The 22022-nt window shown below is 38.8% G+C and overlaps 1 pseudogene; it reads right to left on the bottom strand.

Annotated features, from left to right (window-relative positions):
* Nucleotides 1–18296: 18296 nt before the first annotated feature.
* Nucleotides 18297–19164, bottom strand: LOC105509445 (annotated as a pseudogene).
* Nucleotides 19165–22022: the final 2858 nt, after the last annotated feature.

Below are 22022 nucleotides of genomic sequence, written 5' to 3'. Positions count from 1 at the left end.
AGTACTAAGATTTGGAGAATAGACACCTTTGAGAATTAAAAATTTACCTTTTCTCATCTAAATGTACATTTCTCATCTAACTGTAAAGATTTATAAAAGATAATCTTTTGTATTTTGGCATTGAAACTGACCACACTAAACCCTTGCCTCACTTTAATTGTTAGCCTTATTCATAAAAGTAGAGTTATGAACAGTTAGTTTTAGTGGTTTATGAAATGTAAGTTTGTGTGTTCTATAAATGCTTTATTTTACATTGAGGGTAAGACTTAGCCAAACCTATATAAACAGTCTTTTCCCCCACTGGTTTGTAGGCAGTGCCAAAATATACTTCATAGATGGGATTGGCCTTAACTTATTTAAAGAGAAAAAAAAGCAAGCAGTCAAAAAAACCCCTGCTTCACCTTGTAAATTCCACCCTTATCCTCCCGCCAAGAGCTAACCACACTGGTGAAGCACTATTATTATAACTTGGCAAGTGAGTTGCCTCTTAAAATTAGACATCTGGGATTAAATAGTTAAATCATTCCCTAGATATGTATATATTTAGAGCTCTCAGAAAGCTGGTTATCTTTTCTTATAGCTAACACATTTTTGAAAAGCCACTTTTCTCTTGGTGATAAATATGTGTGTGTGTCATACTGTGGTATAGCTGCATGTCCAATCAAATGGTCCTAGTTTCCAATTGACAGTAGCTTTATTAAATCTTTTCTAAGTGATAGCTGAAGCATTTTAAATTCAAGCAAAGTAGGATTCTAAGACGTGTACTTGGAGCAAAGTTGCATAGTCATTTATATTCTAGAATAATCCTAAAAGTAGGAAACAATAATTGGCCATGTGGTCATGTGCTAATAAAAGAACACCTTGTCCAAGATACCAGGCTTTTTCCTGTTTCAGTGCTTTTTGTTCCGACTCTTGCCTCTCCCTGTGGTGTCCTTTCCCACCCCAGGTATGTACATGATTCTTCTCCTCCTACTTCAGGAATCCACTCAAGTGCCAGGCCCTCAGTAAGGCTTTCCCTAGCCACCTTATTGAAAATAGCATACCTCTTAACTGTCTCATTACTTTATGAAATGACCGTCCATATCTATGGAGGTTTTTTTCAGTCTTTTTCTACCCTTTCCTTAAATCTTAGACTTAAACTTCCGTGAGTGCAGGGATTTTATTCAGTGTTGCATTCCCAGTGCCTGGAATAAAGAAGTATTTCTGTAAGGTACTGAAAGGTACTTACTGAAGGTACTCAGCAGGTATTTCTGGGGTGGGTAAATGAATAGTGAAGAGAACACCAATCCTGTGACTTATTTTGTTACCTGCATTGTATCTGGGAGGAAAGCTTGAAACTGACATACTAGTGGGCACCTGCTTTGAATATCTGTTATAATATGCATTTTCTGTAATTTTCTTTGGTGTTTGAGATATTTGGTAAACATAACTGTATTATCCTCACTTTGTAGCAGGAAAGATTTTTTGACTGCAATTTACTTTACATATGTGCGTCATTGCTAGATTACCGAAGTTAAAGTGACAGGAAGCAATAAAAATGCTCCAAGCCACAATAAAATGGTAGATTGGTTTTTTGTTTGCTTGTTTGTTTCTCCCTTGTGTATATTTCCATTTTACTGCAAAACATACCAAATAATTGATTGTAGATTTTGTCACAAGGAATCATGTATGCTGTAGAAGTGAAGAGATTTTCCACTTTTTTGTTTGCTGCTGGATCTCCAGCACCTAAGAAAATATGTGGCACTTTATTTAATGTCACTCAGTCAGTATCTGTTGGATAAGTAAATAAATCTAGAGGTTGTTTAAAATTGCATACATGAGATTATTGTCAAAATATCAATTCATGATCGAAGGAAAATGTGCATTTGAAATCTGATATCTTCTCTTTTCTTCCACAGAGCCTCTCCCCAGAAGGCAAAGGATCACCCAGCTGCTGGAAGGTATAGGTACCCTCAATGGCTCAGTAGCCAGTGTAGATCCTGTCTTTCGTAATCAGCAGCTACATCTGGCTACTGGGTCTCTGATGGCATCTTCTAGCTTCAGCTTCAGTGTCCTGAGAGAGATTATTGATCTCTTAAAAATCTCTTTAATAATGAAAACAGTTCTTAATAATGAAAACTTTACCTTGAATCACACACACACACAGACACACTCACACACACACACACACAAAGAGAGAGAGAGAGAGACAGAGACAGAGAGGAGAGAGAGTCAAGTTCTAGGGTGTTAAGTCCAACATTATCAGCTGGGGCTTGGGAACCTTCAAGGTTTTATGAATGATGACATCTATTTGCTTTCAATACTACAACAGGGAGGAATCTGGATATTTATCCATGTTTTACCTCTTACCTCTTTTCGTTTTACCTCTTTTTTTCTCTTTCCTCCCTATGAAAGGTATCATTTGGATAGATCAATCTATTCATCTATCTACTTACCTACATACCCCTACCCATCCATCCATCTATCCATCCTCCCATCCATCCATCCATCTACCCACCTACTCACGTACCTATCCAACCTTCCTTCCATCCAGCTTTTTCATCTCTTGACTTTTAGATGGCATTTTCAACATGATGTGGTGATTAAATAATGACAACTTGATGATATATGATGGTTTAAGGAAATTTTATTGGTAGTAGGTAAGTGCCAGCATTTCTGACTGTTGGTTGTCTTTTCCTTGTGGTAGAAAAGACAAATGCCAGTTTTGAAATCTTGAATGCAGTAGGCAATTGTGTTGAAATAGTATGTGAGAATTACTTGCAAGCTGAACATCCAGGTCTGGGGCATGAACCTGGCATACAATGTAGATTTCTGTGTTCGTTAGGCAACAGCTACATTGTCTGCTGGGTTTCAGGCTACCTGGAAACATGTTCTCCATTGGCTGTCTCACCGATGCTTCACCTACTCCTATAATGTTTCTGAATAACTGTTTTCTAGGAGGTATAAACCAGTGGAGTTTATCATTGAATAAAGTGCAGAGAAAGGACCGCAAGAAAGCTGATCACCTCAGCAATGAATGATTTCAATATGATTTCACCCCAGTGGTCTCACACACCAGCCTAGTAAACCAGAGATAAGGTGTAATGTCATCCTTCCTTCTCCCTGCCTCAACTGTCAGAGATTGACCACTTACATGTTGTTTACTTTTTGGCTTATTTCTGTTCATAATTATTATCAGAAGGCATAGCACCCACGAGCCTAATCATGCTGCCTTACAACCTTATTCCTCTTCATTTTGTCTTCTCACTTACCTGCAGAAACCCGGTTTATTTTTGTTCTGCCTTTACCACACAGCCTTGTAACTGTTATGAATGACCCTCAGTCTCACTGGAATCTGAATCACTCAGAAATTTAGGCAAACTGGATGTTTTAACCACTGTTCAGCTTTCTTATGGAAGGACAGAGAACTTGTAAAGATAAAACACCAGTTTGCAGGAAGAAAGGAAGAGAATGGAACTTGCTTCTGGAAAATATGAGTTTTACAGTGTGTTTTGTCTGCCTGCTCTCTTAAACTTAATCCTATAAATATTTTTTAAGAACTAGCCATTAAGACTGTTAAGTTCTCAATTATAAAGGAATAAAATGTTTTAAGGAGGATTTATTTGCCCTTGCTTATATGAACTGCATATTTTTAGTAGGAAATCATGTAATTTAAATTAGTATTGAATGTAGAAAATGGACATATAAAGAATACAAGGATGAATGTCTACATGTAATAATGGATGGTAGTGATATAATGCATTTTTGTCATCCCATGCTGAATTCAGTAAAAATAAAGCTAATGACTTGGAGCTTTTAAAATATTGTACTGTTCTCTGTGTGTGTCTTTTGGCTTCCTACTCACCGATCAGTTCTATTATCTATTCTGTACCTGAGCCACTGGCTTTTGTGGCCCAGGAAGAGAAAGTCATTCCACTCGAGATGTTTGACAGGATTTGAAGAGTAATAAGTGGTTCTGTGCAACACGGTTATGTTTAATAAATCATAATTACCAAAGGGACAGTTTCTCTTCTCCCATGCCCACTCATACTTTTTTTTTTTTTTTTAAAGAGATGGGTTCTCATTCTGTCATTCAGGCTGGAGTGCACTCGTACTGAACTCCTGGGCTCAAGTGATCATCCTGCCTCAGCCTCCAAAAGTGCTGGGATTACAGGCTTGAACCACCATGCCCAGCCCTCCAGTCCTATACTTCTGATGTTCTTTGAGTCCCTTTGCCTATCATTAAATGAGAAGGTGTTGACAGTGGTGCCAGGTGTGAAGAATTCCCTAATTCCACTGATAAGTTTACATTTACCTCTCAGGTACAAGTATTGGGTTGATCCTCAAAGCAAGATTGAATGCTGTGATAATAAGAAAAATACATATTTGTTCTTCACCCTCAGTTCCTGGAAGAGAGTGCCTAAAACTCTTACAAGTTTCTAACTAATAGAGTTGATATCATCTTTTGTTAAAATATTTGGTCTTGGCCGGGCGCGGTGGCTCAAGCCTGTAATCCCAGCACTTTGGGAGGCCGAGACGGGCGGATCACGAGGTCAGGAGATCGAGACCATCCTGGCTAACATGGTGAAACCCCGTCTCTACTAAAAAAATACAAAAAACTAGCCGGGCGAGGTGGTGGGCGCCTGTAGTCCCAGCTACCCGGGAGGCTGAGGCAGGAGAATGGCGTGAACCTGGGAGGCAGAGCTTGCAGTAAGCTGAGGTCAGGCCACTGCACTCCAGCCCAGGCGACAGAGCGAGACTCCGTCTCCAAAAAAAAAAAAAAAAAAAAATATTTGGTCTTAGTCCCCTGTTCCTGACACAAGAGCTTCTAAGATCCTTGGACTCTCTGGAGTGATGAGTGTCTTTTTGTGTGCTAACAAGATAATGAGATGACTTGGTTTAGTGGGGAGTAGAGGTGGTGGCAAGGTAGCTTCAGGATGAAGGCTGGTAGTCAGAAAGACCAAGGTATGATTAGAGGGTTGGAACTGTCAACATTCAACCCCACCCCGACCTCTGACAACTGAATGGATCACTGTCATAGTCCATTCATGCTGGTATAACAAAGTACCTGAGACTGGGTAATTTATAAACAACAGTAGTTTATTTTCTTACAGTCCTAGAGGCTGGGAAGTCCAAGGCCAAGGCTTTGGCACTCAGTTTTGGGTGAGGGCCTTCTTACTGCTTCGTCACATGACAAGCGGGCAAAAAGAAGATGAATGCTGTGTCTTCACATAGGAGAAGAGAGAGGACCCACTCCGTCAAGCCCCTTTTTAAGAGCCCTCATCCCATCAGTGACTCCTCTTCCCTTGTAGCCTAATCACCTCTTAAAGCCCGTACCTCTTAATACTATCACACTGATGACTAAGGTTCAATGTATGAATTTTGGAGGACACATTCAGACCATAGTGTCTGGTTCCTGGCCCCCCAAATTTATGTTCTTACGTATGAAATATATTCATTCCATCTCAGTAGCCCCAAAGATCTTAACTTGTTCCAGCATCAACTCAAAAGTCTAGAATCTCATCTAAATCAGATATGAGTGAGACTCAAGGAAAGGTTCATTCTGAGACAAATTGCTTCTGTGCTGTGAACCTATAAGGTCAAACAAGTTATATACTTCCAAGATACAACAGTGGAACAACCATATGATAGGCATTTCCATCCCAAAACAAAGCAGTAGGAAATAAGGAAGGAATAACAGGTCCTAAGTAAGTGCTAAAACCAACAAGGTAAACAACATTAAATCTTAAGGCCTGAGAATTATCTAGATACACTAGAGTGGTGGTTAAGCCCCCAAAACCATAGAGGGGCCTCACTCCCATGGTTTTGTTGGGCGTATCCCACACAGTACCTTGCAAGTTGCAGTTGGGTGTTTGCAGCTGTCTCAGGCTAGGATCGCACTCCAGTGGCTCTGCAGTTCTGGAGTCTCAGAGGCAGTCCCAATCTTATGGCTACACTGGGCATTGCCCCACTGGGGACTCTGGTGGCATTATCCCTGTCTCAGTTCTCTGTATTGGTCCTGAGGCTCTCCAAGTCATCCATTGAAACTTACGTGGAATTAGTCATGCCTCCACAGCTCTTGCACTCTGTGTGTCTGGAGAGTTATAATGTGGACACTGGGGGCACTAGCCACACCTAGGCATACTTGCACCACGGCTGAGGTGGGTGAGGAGTGCTACACTGAAGTAAATGGAGCAGAGATGAGGTATCACTGGGTAGTGAACCCTGAGGTTCTTTGGTTACCCTAAGCCCCTAGTTTTAGTTATGTGCCCCAGGCCTTGGCACTCTGGGCTGTCATGAGAAAGGCAGCACCAATAGTCTCTGATATGCCTTCAGGGTGTTTTTTGTTTTGCTTTTGAGACAAAGTCTCACTCTGTCACCCAGGCTGGAGGGCAGTGGGACGATCTCAGCTCACTGCAACCTCCACCTCCCAGGTTCAAGTGGTTCTCCCACCTCACCCTACCCAGCAGCTGGGATTACAGGCGTGCACCACCACAGCCAGCTAATTTTTGTATTTTTAGTAGAGATGGGGTTTCACCGTGGTCAGGGTCACTTTTCATTGTCTTGAACGGTATATGACTTTCTTCTATCCATACTAATCTCCTTGCAAATGGTCACTTCACACCCCTGGTGTTTTCTTCCAAATGCTTTTGCACTTGGCCAGGCTGAGAATTTTCCAAATCTTTAAATTCTGCTTCCCCTTTGATTTTATTATTTATTATTATTTGAGACAGGGTCTTGCTCTGTTGCGCAGGCTGGAGTGCAGTGGTGTGATTTCAGCTCTCTACAGCCTTGACCACCCAGGCTTAAGTGATCCTCCCACCTCAGCTTCCCGAGTAGCTGGGACTACAGGCATGTGCCACCACACCTGGCTAATTTGTTTGTGTTTTTGGTAGAGACAGGGTTTCACCATGTTGCCCAGGCTGGTCTCGAACTCCTGAACTCAATTGATCCACCCACCTTGGCCTCACAAAATGCTGGGATTACAGGCATGAGCCACCATGCCTGGCCACTCCTCTCATTTTAAATTCCATCTTTACTATATTTCTCTCTTCTTGCATTTTACTATAAGCAGTTAAGAGAAGCCATGCAGTACCCTGAACACCTTGCTCAAAGATTTCTTCTGCCAAATATCCTAGTTCATCACTCTGCCTTCCGTAAAGTTATGCCTTCTGTAAAGTTCTAGGAGGTGGCCAAAATTCTGTCATGTTCTTTGCCATTTTGCAACAAGGATGACTTTTCCTCTGGTTTCCAATAAGACACTCCTCATTTCTATAGGCCATCAGGATGGCCTTTACTATCCATATATCTGCCAGCATTTTGATCATGATAACTTAGGTACTCTCAAAAAAAGCCTGTCTCTACAGCTTTCCTCTTCTGAGCCCCCACCAGAATCATCCTTAATGCTCTGTTCATGGCAATGTATGCTTTTTCTAGCCTGCACCTTCAAAATCTTCCAGCTTCTACCCACTACCCAGTTCCAAAGCTGTGTCCACGTTTTTAGATATTTGTTATAGCAACACCCCAATTTTCTGTTTTAGTTCATTTGTCCTGGTATATCAAAGTGCCTGAGACTGGGTCATTTATAAAGAACAGAAATTTATTTTTCTCACAGTTCTTGAGGTTGGGAAGTCCAAGATCAAGGCACCAACATTTGGTGTCTGGTGAGGACCTTCTTGCTGTGTCCTAACATGATGGAAGGTGGAAGGGCAAAAGAGATGAACTATCCTTACATGGCAGAAGAGCAGAAGAGAAGACCCCACTCCCTCAAGTGCTTTTATAAGAGCCCTAATCGCATCCATGAGGACTCTGCCATTATGACTTAATCACTGCCTAAAAGCCCCACCTCTTAGTATTACATTGGTGATTAAGTTTCAACATACAAATTTGGGGAGATGCAATCAGACCACAGCAATCACCAATGGCCAATAATGTAATCAATTGTGTATGTAATAAAACTTCCATAGAACCCCCAGAATTACAAGGTTCTGATAGCTTCTGGGTTGGTGGACACATGGAGATATTAAGGGGATGGCATGCCAGGAGGCTGCATGGAAGCCCCTCATCCTTTCCCGCATACTTTGCCCTGTATATCTTTTCCATTTGGCTGTTCCTGACTTGTACCCTTTATAATAAACCATTAATATTGAGTAAATTCTTTTTCTGAGTTCTGTGCCCTGTTCTTGCAAATTATCTAACACAAGACGGGAGTAGTGGGAACACCTGATTAATAACCAGTCAGAAATACAAGTGGTTCAGAACTTGGAATTGACATTTGAAGTGGGGACAGTCTTGTGAGTCCTTAACTTGTGCCATCTGACACTGATTCCAGTTAGATGGTGCCAGAATTAAATTGTAGGGCACTCGGCTGGTGTCAGAGAATTGGTTGGTGTGGGGGAAGAAACCCGCACATTTGATGTCAAAGTGTTAAGCATGAAAACAAGATGGAAAGGTGCAAATGACCAGGGACTTGTCTTCTCACTTTTTCTCTACTGTTTTTTCTCTCATTCTGTAAGACCCATGAAGCAATGGACATTGGTTTGTTGGCTCTTACTAGAAGAGGCACAACAACCTGACTATATTCTTTTAAAAAAACTTTTCATTTTGAAATAATTTCCAACTTCAACATAGTTGCAAAAATAATACAAAGGCAGCACTGGTGGGAGTTTAAAATGGTACAGCCGCTTTGGAAAAGTTTGGCAGTTCCTCAAATACTTAAATAGCATTACCAGATGATTACGAAATTTCACGCCTATGTGTATACCCAAAAGAATTGAAAACAGGTACTCAAAGACATGTGCATGCATGTTCATAGTAGCACTATTCTTATTCACAATAGCTGTAAGGCGGAAATGTCCATCAACTGATGAATGATAAAATGTGTTATATCCACACAATGAACTATTACACAGTCTTAAAAGGAATGAAGTACTGATTCATGCTACAACATGGGTGAACCTCAAAAGTATTATGCTAAGTGAATGAAGCCAGATACAAAAAGCCACATATTATGTATTTCCATTTATATGAAATATCCAGAATAGGCGATTCTATAGAGACAGTAGATAAGTAGTTGCTAGGCTTGGAGGTAGGAAAGAGTGGGGAATGAATGCTGATGGATACAACATTTCTCTTTGGGGTGATGAAAATGTTACGAAATTAATGTTCTGGTGATGCTTGCAAAACTTTGTGAATATACTAAAAATCACTGAGTTGTACACTTTAAATGGGTGAATTTCAAAATATGAGAATTATATCTAATAATAATAAAATTGAGAGTATCCACACATTCTTCAATTCCCCAGATGACAATATCTTATGTGTCTACAATTATCAAAATAAAAACATCAACACCAATATAGTAGTATAACCTACACACTGTGTTCAGATTTCACCACTTGTCTCTCTGTTGTTCTGTTTCTTGTTCAGGATCCAATCTAAGATCCCACGTTGAGTTGTTATATCTCTAGTCTCCTTTAACCTGAAACAGTTTCTCAGCCTTTCTTCATCTTTCCAATAACTTTGGCACTTTGGAAGAGTACAGGCCAGTTTTTTCGTAGAGTGTCCCTCAATTTGGGTTTCTGGTAATTCCTTCTGCTTAAAGTCAGGTTATACATGGTTTGGCAAGAATAACACATAAGTACTGTCGTGTCCTTAGTGTATCATATTAGGATACACATTACATCGATTTGTCCTGCTACTGGTGATGCTAAATTCAGTGATCAGTTTCTTCGGTGTGTGATCATGGCTATTCGTAGTTTTCTTTCTTGTTTATAAAAAAATTTCATTTTATCACCATTCCGTACTCCCATTTTCCCTTACTCCGCGCATATAGTAAAATATATTTAATGTGTATCATGTAGTTTCTATGCGTTCTTGAAAAATGTACCTTGTTTTGGTGTTCAAGTATTTTTAGTTTACATGAGTGACATTGTGTTATATCTCATTCAGTTTCTTACTTTTAAAATTCAGCACTGTTTTTAAGGTCCATTCTTGTTTCTAATCTGTTATTTCTAATTCTGCATGATACTCCTTGGAGTGCAACTACCACATTTCACCTATGCCATTTCCAGTGATAGACCCCACATGGAAACCAATTCCTGGTCACCACAAATAACATTGTACTGAACATTCTAATAATGCATGTCTCCTTATGGGTCTCTGTAGGAAATTATTTGGAATGTATAATGAGGAATGGAGTTGTTGGGTCATAGGACACACACACACACACACACACACACACACACAGAATGGCCTGATCAGTCCATGTTCCCAATGTTAGTGAATGAGGTTTCCTAGGTACATCCCTGCCCATAACTGATATGATGAAGCTGTTTCTGCCAGTCTAAAAGATGTGATATCTTACTGTTGTAGTTTGCATTTCTCTGATCTTTAATGATTATGAACATCTTTTTGTATGCATTTGAGCTCTGGAGGTTTTCTGTAACTTTCCTGTTGATATATTTTTTCCATTTTTAACTTTTAAAACTGTGAAGCATAGCATGCATATGGGGAAATGCATGTAAAATAAATAAACAACTCACTAAATAGAGTTGTGTAATTGCCACACAAATCAACAAATGGAATATTGCAAGTATCTCAGAAACTCAACTCCTATGTGTCCTCCCAGTCAGTATCCTTCCCTGCTCCCCAAAGGTAACTACCACTCTGAATTCTAAAATTATAGCTTAGTATTGCTTGTTAATGAAGTTTTCAACTCTGTTGTTCATTTTTATGTTCAGGTAGATTATTCGTTGACTTGTAGGAATTCTTCATATATTCCAGATGTAAGCCTTTCATTATTTTATTGCAAATATCTTTTACTCTATGATTTCTCTTTCATTTTCTCAATGGTTTCAGTGACCAAAAACTCTTAATTTTAATGTAATCTAATCAATCAATCTTTTCTTTAATAAGTGTTATTTTTTTGTATGTCCTGTTAAAATATTTCCCTATTCCAAAAGTTTTATTGTTTTGCCTTTCACATTTAAATATACAATTCTCCTGGAACTGAATTTTATAAATTGGGTGTGTTAGATGTCAAATTTTGCTTTTTACTATAGGGATTTACAAGTTATTCAGCTTCATTTGTTGAAAACTTTCCCCACTGCTCTGTGCAACCTTTACAAATAAATCAAATGCCTATAGATGTCTATGTCTACTTCTGGGATATGTATTCTATTGGTCCATTTGAATATTCTTGTACCAATAATACTTTGTCTTTATTACCATATCTGTATAAATTGAAAACAGATGTTTTTAGAGACAGGGTCTCACTCTGTCACCTAGGCTGGCATACATTCTTCGCCTCCTGGGCTCAAGTAATCCTCCTGCCTCAGCCTCCCAAGTAGCTGGGACTACAGGTGCACACCATCATGCCTGGCTAAGTTTTTCATTTTTTTGTAGAGATGTCGTCTTGCTATGTTGCTCAGGCGGGTCTAAAACTCTCCTGAAGTAATACTCCTGCCTCGGCTTCCCAAAGGGCTGGGATTACAGGCGTGAGGCACCGTGCCTGGCCACTATATAAGTTTTGATATCTGCTAGAGCTGTTCTTTGATACTGCTTTGGATATTTTAGTTCTTTGCATTTGTGTTATAAATTTTAGACTCCATTGTAAATTTTGCCAAAAATGTTAGGATCTTATTTGGAAATGTAGTTAATCAATTTGGAGAGAATTGATATTTATGCTTTATAGAGTGTTCTGATATGTGAATACTGGAATCTCTCTACTGGTTTAGGTCTTTAATTTCTCAAATGTTTCATAGTTTTCTGTGTGGAGATTTTGCGCATTATACATTAGATTCATTCCTAAGTATCTGATCTTTTGTGATGCTACTATACATGGTATCTCAAAATTTCACTTTGTAATGAATTGTCCTGGTATATAAAAATGCAGTGAGGTTTTTTGACTTCATATCCAGCAACTTTGCCAAACTTATTTGTTAATTCTAAGGTTAACCGTAGATTTTTGACCATGTATACAAATATATCTGTGAATAGGTTTTCTTTCTTCCTTTCTAATCTTTATACTTCTTATTTATCTTTGTTTACTAATTGTACTGGCTAGGACATATATTGCAGTGTTGAATAGAGGAGTGCATAGGGAGCATCTTTGTCTTATTCTCGGTCTCAAAGGGAACACTTAGCTTTTCACCAGTAAGTATGATGTTTGCCCCAGGTTCTTTGTAAAAATAGGCCTTTTAAGGCAGTTTACCTCTCTTTTGAAAGTGTTAAATTTTTTTTTCACGAGTGGATAGTGAATTTTATCAACTGCTTTTTCTGCATTTGCTGAGATGATAATCTGGCTTTTGTCTTCTTTGTTTAGTTAATGTGGTGAATTGCATTGATTTTTTAAAAACAACTTTATTTTAAAGTGGGCAAAGGATATGAACAGACACTTCTCAAAAGAAGACATTTATGCAGCCAACAGACACATGAAAAAATGCTCATCATCACTCACCATCAGAGAAATGCAAATCAAAACCACAGTGAGATACCATCTCACACCAGTTAGAATGGCAATCATTAAAAAATCAGGAAACAACAGGTGCTGGAGAGGTTGTGGAGAAATAGGAACACTTTACACTGTTTGTGGGATTGTAAACTAGTTCAATCATTGTGAGAAACAGTGTGGCAATTCCTCAAGGATCTAGAACTAGAAATACCATTTGACCCAGCCATCCCATTACTGGGTATATACCCAAAGGATTATAAATCATGCTGCTATAAAGACACATGCACACATATGTTTATTGCAGCATTATTTGCAATAGCAAAGACTTGGAATCAACCCAAATGTCCATCAGTGACAGACTGGTTAAATAAATGTGGCACATATACACCACGGAATACTGTGCAGCCATAAAAAAGGATGAGTTCATGTCCTTTGTTGGGACATGGATGCAGCTGGAAACCATCATTCTCAGCAAACTATCGCAAGAACAGAAAACCAAACACCGCATGTTCTCACTCATAGGTGGGAATTGAACAATGAGATCACCTGGACACAGGAAGGGGAACACCACACACCGGGGCCTGTCATGAGGTGGGGGAAGGGGAGAGGGATAGCATTAGGAGATATACCTAGTGTAAATGACGAGTTAATGGGTGCAGCACACCAACATGGCACATGTATACATATGTAACAAACCTGCACGTTGGGCACATGTACCCTAGAACTTAAAGTATAATAAAAAAAAAAAAGAAAAAACAACTTTATGAGGTATAATTTACATATATTAAAATGCACCAATTTTAAGTATATAATTCAAAACGTTTTGATAAATATATACCCATTAGCAATCATCACAACCAAGATATAAAACATTTTATTATCCTAAAAATCCCCCTCATGTCTCTTTTAGGTCAATTCCCACTCTCCTCCCACTGCTACAAGGCACACACTCACCTGCTTTCAATCAATAAATTGGATTTCGTTTTCTAGAGTTTTATGTAAACGGAATTGTATATATAGCCGTATGAGTCAGGCTTCTTTCTTTTCCTTTTTCCTTTTTTTTTTTTTTTTGGAGATGGACTTTTTCTCTTGCTGCCCAGGCTGGAGTACAATGGCACGATCTCGGCTCACCGCAACCTCTGCCTCCAGAGTTCAAGTGATTCTCCTGCCTCAGCCTCCCGAGTAGCTGAAATTACAGGCATGTGCCACCATGCTCGGCTAATTTTGTATTTTTAGTAGAGACAAGGTTTCTCCATGTTGGTGAGGCTGGTCTTGAACTCCTGACCTCAGGTGATCTGCCTGCCTTGGCCTCCCAAAGTGCTGGGATTACAGGCGTGAGCCACCGTGCCTGGCCGAGTCAGGCTTCTTTCACTTGGCATAATGTTTCTCAGATTCATCTGTGTTTCATGAATCAGTAGTTCTTTTTTACTGCTCAATAGTATGCTATTAAATGGATATATCACAATTTGCTTATCTATTCATCTTTTAATGGACATTTGGGTTGTTTTTAGTTTTGACTATTGAGAATAAAGCTTTTTATGTACATTAAATCTTTGTATAGTCATATATTTACCTTTGTCTTGGGAAAATACTTGTGAGTCACAGGTAGGTATATTTTTAATTTTATAAGAAACTGCCAAACTGTTTTCCAAAGTAATTGTACCACTTCATGTTCTCACCTACAATTTATGAGTGTTCCATTTGTTCAAACATTTTTGCTGACCCTTGATATTAGCAGTCCTTAATTTTAGCTGCATTAGTGGCTACGAGTAGTATCTCATTGTGGTTTCAAATTGCACTTCCCTAATGACTAAAGATATTGACTTTCTTTCATGTGTTTATCTGACATTCATATGCTTTTTTGGTTAAATATCTCTTCATATCTTTTGCCCGTTTTTTGATAGAATGTTTGTCTTCTCATTATTCAGTTTTAAGAGTTTTTATGTATTCTGCATAGAGACCCTTTATTAGACATGTGTTTTGCTAATATTTTCTCCCAGCCTATTGCATGCCTGTTCTTTTTCTTAACAGTATTTGTATTAGTCCGTTTTTACACTGCAATAAAGATACTACCTGAGACTGAGTAATTTATAAACAAAAGAGGTGTAGCTGGCAGAATTCCCACACTGGCTCTCTGAACAGTAGGGTGAGGGCTATTATGGTGGGAAAGGCCAAATGGAAGTCATTAGAGCTGCCTCTGCCTAGAAAAATAGTAAATCAAAAATAATATCACATCCCTGGAGGGATTGTGGAGATTAGTGCCACCATCAAGGACTTGAAAGACACATGGGTGGTGATTTCCACCACACTCCCATTCAACTCTCCTATTTGGCCTGTGCAGAAGGCAGATGGATCTTCGTGAAAGATAGTGGGTTATCTAAGCTTAACTAAGTGGTGACTCCAATTGTAGCTGCTGTACCAGATGTGGTTTTGTTGCTTGAGCAAGTTAACACCTTTCCTGGTACCTGGTATGTAGCCATTGGCTTGGAAAATGCCCTTTCCTCCATTCCTGTCCATAAGGCCCACCAGAAGCAATTTGCCTTTGGGTGGCAACGCCAGCAATATGCCTTTACTGTCCTACCTCTGGGTTATATCAACTCTCCAGCTTTGTGTCATAATCTTATTGGGAGAGACCTTGATCACCAAGCTTCCTCAAGATATCACACTGATGGCAGGGGCGGGCGTGGGGTGCTGGTGGTGGAGAAGCCCTGGGCCTGGCCCACAAAGCCATTTTTCTCTTCTAGGCCTCTAGACCTGTGATGGGAGGGAGTGCTAGTCTGACATGCCCTGGAGACAGTTTCCCCATTGTCTTGGCTATTAATATTCCCCTCTTTCTTTCACCTGTCCAAATTTCTGCAGCCTGCTTGAACTCCTCCCCAGAAAATGCGTTTTCTTTTCTACACATGGTCAGGCTGCAAAATTTCCAAACCTTTATTCTCTGCTTCCATTTTAAATGTAAGTTCTAATTTCAAACCCTCTCTTTATGAATGCACATGACTGTATGTTTTCAGAATCAGCCAGGTCAACTTTTGAATGCTTTGCTGCTTGGAAATTTCTTCCACCAGATACCCTAAATAATCTCTCTCAAGTTCAAAGTTTCACAGATCTCTAGAACAGGGGCAAAATGCTGCCAGTCTCATTGCTAAAGCATAGCAAGAGTGACATTTGCTCCAGTTCCCAATAAGTTTCTCATCTCTATCTGAGACTGCCTCAGTCTGGACTTCATTGTCCATATTGCTATCAGTCAAACCATTCAACAAGTCTCTAGGAAGTTCCAAACTTTCCCTCATCTTCCTGTCTTCTTCTGAGCCCTCCAAACTGTTCCAACCTCTGCCTGTTACCAAGCTCCAAAGTCGCTTCCATATTTTCAGGTTATCTTTATAGTAGTACCCCACTCTGCCAGTACCAATTCTCTGTATTAGTCCATTTCCACACTGCTATAAAGATATTACCTGAGACTGGGTAATTTATAAACAAAAGAGGTTTGAGTCACAGTTCCACATGGCTGCGGAGGACACAAGAAACTTACTATCACGGCAGAAGGCAAAGGGGAAGCAAGGCACATTTTACATGACAACAGGAGAGCAAGAGCACAGGGGAAACTGCCAAACACTTTTAAAGCATCAGATCTTATGAGAACTCACTCACTATCACAAGAACAGCCTGGGGGAACCGCCCTGATGATCCAATCACCTCCTACAAATTCCCGCCCTTGACACATGGGGATTACAATTGGAGATGAGATTTGGATGGTGACACAGAGCCAAACCATATCAGTGTTGTTCAAAGAAGAGAAGTTTTTGACATCTAATTTAGCTACTTTTTTTATTCTTTTTTTTTTTTTTTTTTTTTTTTTTTTTTTTTTTTTTTTGAGACGGAGTCTCGCTCTGTCACCCAGGCTGGAGTGCAGTGGCTGGATCTCAGCTCACTGCAAGTTCCGCCTCCCAGGTTTATGCCATTCTCCTGCCTCAGCCTCCGGAGTAGCTGGGACTACAGGTGCCCACCACCTCGCCCGGCTAGTTTTTTGTATTTTTTAGTAGAGATGGGGTTTCACCGTGTTAGCCAGGATGGTCTCCATCTCCTGACCTCGTGATCTGCCCGTCTCGGCCTCCCAAAGTGCTGGGATTACAGGCTTGAGCCACCACGCCTGGCCTACTTTTTTTATTCTTTAGATTTTTTAAAAAATTTATTTTTAATTGACTAATAATTGTATATATGTGATTCAATGTGGTGTTTTGGTATATGTTTACAATGTGCAATGATTAAATTAAGCTAATTAACAAAACTACACCTCACATACTTACCTTTCCGTGGTGAAAACATTTAAAATCTACTATTATGGCTATTTTTTAAATATGCAATATATTATTATTTATTATAGTCACCATTCTGTACAACAGATTACTAAAGCTTATTCCTCCTAAGTGAAAATTTGATAAGCTTCTTTCATTTTCTCATCCACTCCCATTCTGAGCCTCTTGTAACCATCATTCTGCTCTCTACTTCTGTGAGTTCACCTCTTTTAGATTGACTTACAAGTGAGACCATGTGGTATTTGTCTTTCTGTGCCTTGCTTATTTCACTTAACATAATGTCCTCCAGGTTTATCTATACTGTTGAAAATGACACAATTTCCCTCTTTTAAAGGCTGAATTGTATTCCATTTTGTATCTATACTGCATTTTTTAATTGTTTTACTTTTAAGAGTAGCATGCTTTTTATATTTCCTTATTAAGGAAATCTTTTCCTTTGTCTCCTTATAGACTATTCATAATTTTAGCTTTTATTTGAGGTTTATGATGCATTTCTAACTAATTTTCGTGTATGGTATAAAATAAGGGTTGAGATTCTTTTTATTTGCATGTAGATTTCTAATTTTTTTTCAGCACCATTTCCTGAAAAGACTATCTTATTCCTACTTAATTACATTGCTCTCTTTTAAGAAAATAAATTAACCATATATGCATGGGTCTATTTCCATTCTATTGATAGATATGTCTGTCCTCATGCCGATATCACACAATCTTGATGACTAAAGACTAAAGTTTTATAATAAGACTTGAAGTCAGTAGTTTAAGTCTATCAACTTTATTCTTCTTTTTCAAACCTTATTCGGTTTTATTTTTTGGTTGACAGTTTATTAAATATACTACATTTGTACTTAATGCTGTAGTTTTAAAAATTATTCACACATGGACTTAGTAAAAATGCACTTTATAGAAAACCAACTGCAAGACCAAAATGAAAATAAGAACACACTTATTGCACATGTATTAGATAAACTGCTGAAATGTTATGAATTAATGTAACCTGTACGTGTGCTTAATGAAGGTGATCATGAAATATTAGGTGGTTTGATTTACTTAAATTTGACACCAGACCGTGACTTCAAAAGTGTTAATGTTGAAATGTAGATGCAAAACCATCTATTAACAAAATCGTTTAATCTATTAGTCTTTGAAAAACAGAATAAAGCATTGTTTTTCTTTTTAAAGATACTTTCCGAAATCCATTCTCTATGCACTCGTTCTCCCATTCAAAGAGTTAGTTGTGCAGGCTGATGAGGCAAAAAATCAATTCCTTTTAAAAAAATCCTAACAAACTAGAGCCTACTTACAAAACATGCAAAGGGAGAATTTTAAGTAGGTATTACTGCAGAACTGGTTAAAAGTGAATACAGCTGAGTGACAGAATATACCTTTCCTCTGACAATACAGGTCCTTCCCCCTTCTCTCTGGAAGAAACACATCACTGGGGCATGGACTATATAACGGCATAAAATGCAAAGACAGAAACAAAGAAGTTTGCAAGTTCTCTATATTTCTAGCTGTTGAGGTCATATGTTTAAGAGCTGAAGTTACCTCTAGCGGCGAAACCAGAGCCAGGTATTAAGCAGCCAGAATCCTATGGTAATTGAATACATGATCATTTCTCTCTTGGCACGTTCTTTGTTCTCCTCTTCTAGATGTTGTAAGCGTCTATTTAGTTTGATTATCTGTCGTCTTAACGAAGCTGCACCTGCACCAGTCACATCATCCAAAGTTCCTTCACTTGTATCTAGGTTCGAAGTGCCATACCTGATGTTGTCACGATGCAGATTAGAAGTGGTAGCAGCAGACCTGCCAAACTGCACAGGTCTGCGATTTTCACCCATCGCATTCACGATATGCTGGTAAGCCCTACGAGTGGAAGACTGGATAAATGACAGAATGCCATGAACAGAGGAAAAATTAGTTCTATTTTCAGGTAACATCTTGGGAAGACAGATCCAAGCTTCTTATGGTGATGGTGTCACGATGAAATAACTCCTGATCAACTGTCTATTTTGGCCAACAACATTTTCACTCAAAAAGCAGTCTCTTTTTAGCTTGCCAACCACACAGATTTCTTCATTTTGAAGGGTTGAAGGAGGTCTTTCTAAATCCTGAAAATCTGGTGGTCTTCCACTTGAAGTACATGAAGTGGTGGTTTTAGTGCCAGAGGTTTAAAGGGAGTTGACTGAATAAGATCAAGATCCACTGGTCTTCAAAACAGAATGTCTCCGTTGTTCTCTGCTGTAACAATCCTCTCTAGAACCTGCATCATCACATTAGCATTTAGAACTCCTTCTTGGAATTCTTGTTCCAAGTCACCATTTGATGATGCTGACTTAATTTTTCTGGGACCCTCATTTGCTGACTAATATCTTTATTGTATTCCATTTCATACTGAAATTGACTAATTTCTTCCATCTCAGCACCAGTAGGAGAAGGAAGTGCTTCCCTACTCACCAAATATGTACCAGCTACTACTTGCTGTTTGACACTATCTGCTCCCTTGCTCCATATTAAATGCTTTAATTTCATTCAAAGTGCATGTGCTGGGTTTTAAGCCACTTTTGTTCCTCTGGGTCTATAGAGAGTTCTTGGTGAGAGCTGCCAGGGTGGGTGCTCTCAGAGGCCATTAGCAAAATGCAAGAAAGAGCTAGGACAAAGCACCTGTCAGGTTGGCCTGTGGCAGACTAGAACAGCCTCATTTGGTTATTTTAGATAGTTTATAATTTCTTACAAATTTTACAATAAGCTTTCCAACTTCTATGAAACAACTTGGTGGAATTTAGATTGTGATTACATAAAATGTATCATCTATCTATCTATCTATCTATCTATCTATCTATCTATCTATCTATCTATCTATCTATCTAGATATCCCTCTCTCCACCTCTACTCACTACTCACTATGACAACTTTTTCTTTACTGCATAACTGTGCTTCCCCTGGAATAAATACTTTTCTTGTTTCTTTTGTTTCCCTAGTTTTCTATGTATTTACACATACTTTTGCTTCCAGACTCTTCTTCATTCCTTCTCTCAATAAATTTGAATACATTAGCTATTCCATCAGTTTTGTCTTTTTAAACAGAAATATCTCTTAACAAACCTCTGATCTGCTTAAATATAGACAGCTTGCTCCCTAGGCCTGTTGAACACTCTCATCCTATAATCTCCCTTTGCCACCATCTCGGGTTTTTTTTTTTTTTTTTTTTTTTCCACCCTCTTGACTTGGTTCCCCTGTTGCCTTATATATTCCTCTTCCTTGGTTTACCATCTTTCTTAGTGACCACATACTCTAGTAGTTTCCCCAGAAAGAGGGCATGGGAGGTAAAATTTTTAAGACTACACATATATATATATATACACTTAAAATATATATATATATGTTCTTTAAAAAAATACATATATATATATATATATATATGAGACAGAGTCTTTCTCTGTCTCCCAGGCTGGAGTACAGTGGCATGTTCTTGGCTCACTGCAACCTCTGCCTCCTGGGTTCAACCGATTCTCCTGCCTCAGCCTCCTGAGTAGCTAGGATTACAGGCATGAGCCATCACGCCTGGCTAATTTTGTGATTTTTTAGTAGAGACGGGGTTTCACTCTGTTGGCCAGGCTGGTCTCGAACTCCTCACCTCAGGTCATCCACCTGCCTCAGCCTTCTAAAGTGCTGGGATTACAGGCATGAGTCACTGTGCCTGGCCTTCCTTCGAATTTTGATCACATTGTTCTATTGTTTTCTAGCTTCCAGCATTGCTGTGGAAAAATAAAATACCACAGCCATTCATTATCTTTTATGTAAAAGCTGAGTTTTTGCTGTTAATGTTTCATCTCTTTCTCTTCAGAGAGACCTTTTATTTGACCTAAGTAATGTAAAACTGCCTTGATGCAGCTCTATCCTCCTTCTCTGTGATAAGCCCTTTCAAATTGGAAATTCAAGTTTTTCAATTTTGGGGAAGATTCTGGAAATTATTTTGTTGCTGATATCTTCCTTTCTGTTTTTCCGTCTTATGTTTGTGGCCACAGGAACAGAAGAGAGGGACAGCTGGTGGTCTTTTCCATAAGTCTTATAGACCTGTATGCCTCTTAAACTATCTACATTTCATCATGACTTCAAGGAAACTAAATTATAAATAAGAAAAACAACTAAAACTTAAAAAAAAATTTGTAAAGCTTAGGAACTCATAAGTATACCTCAGCAAATGATTTTAGTTACTTCAATTTTCTTCTGCAAAATTAACACGGGTTATTCAGATTAGTATCTTCGGAATGGATTATTTTTGCCTTCATACTTATACTTTTTGGTCTATTTTCTGAGATGCTTTCCAAACTCGTATTGAATTTTTATATTATTGCCAACAGCTCTTCAACTTTTTGTGTATTCCGAATGTTCTTTCCTCCATATTGTTCTAGTTTCATAGATACAATATATTATCTCTCAGAAGATATAAGTAATCCTTTTAAAAGTTTTCTTCTGTCTCCAAAGTTTGTTTCTTGTTTCTTTTCTTTTCTTTCTGGTTGTTTTGTTCACTTTGTTTCATATTTCTCATATCTGATGACCCTTGACTGTCTGAGTACATCATACAGCTTTGTACAAATGAGTAGGGTTTTTCAATTGTGGGAGACACTATAATGTGATTTGCCTGATCTATTTCATCAGAAAATCCCTAATGCCAATATCTCTTCCCCCAAACCACCCCAACTCCTGCCTCCCACCCAATTGATCAGGTTCCAGAATGAAGACCTTTACAATAGCTTATGAGCATCTGGGAAACTGAAAGAGATGAGAAAGCTGACTGTGTCAACATTTAATAGGCAAATTTCCCCCTCTCTATAATCAACTGTGCCTGGTGTACCTTAGTCCAAAGACCCGCTGTCCTCATTCGCTACAAGAAATAAACCTTCAGTCTCCTGTTAGGATGAAGTAGGATCAGTGTCGACTGCTTGGAGTGGAGGAGGCACTTTGGGACCCCAATTCTTCTTAAATAGATTTTCAGTGAAGTCTCCTGTTTTTAGCCTTACTTTAACTAGCATTTCTACAGCTGCCACCAATTCCTAAGCTGTTAGGAAAAAGTTCTGAGGTGCAAACTGGGTTGTTTCTGGCTTTCCTGCTGCCGGCTTAGAATTCAGCTAAGTTGAGCCTTTTAGGTCAGTTACCATCTATCCATCTGTTTTCTGGCTTCCATAAATTTATTACTGCTGTCTTCTCTCTCTTCTCTTTGTTCTTGTGACTCTTATGACAGATGTAAATGTGTTTGTTCAGTTGGTCATTGT

The sequence above is a fragment of the Colobus angolensis genome, unplaced genomic scaffold (genome assembly GCF_000951035.1).
Source record: "Colobus angolensis palliatus isolate OR3802 unplaced genomic scaffold, Cang.pa_1.0 Scaffold176, whole genome shotgun sequence".
In the NCBI taxonomy this organism is placed as follows: Eukaryota; Metazoa; Chordata; class Mammalia; order Primates; family Cercopithecidae; genus Colobus; species Colobus angolensis.
Note: the sequence above shows the minus strand (reverse complement) of the source record. Positions and strands in the feature narration are given on the sequence as shown.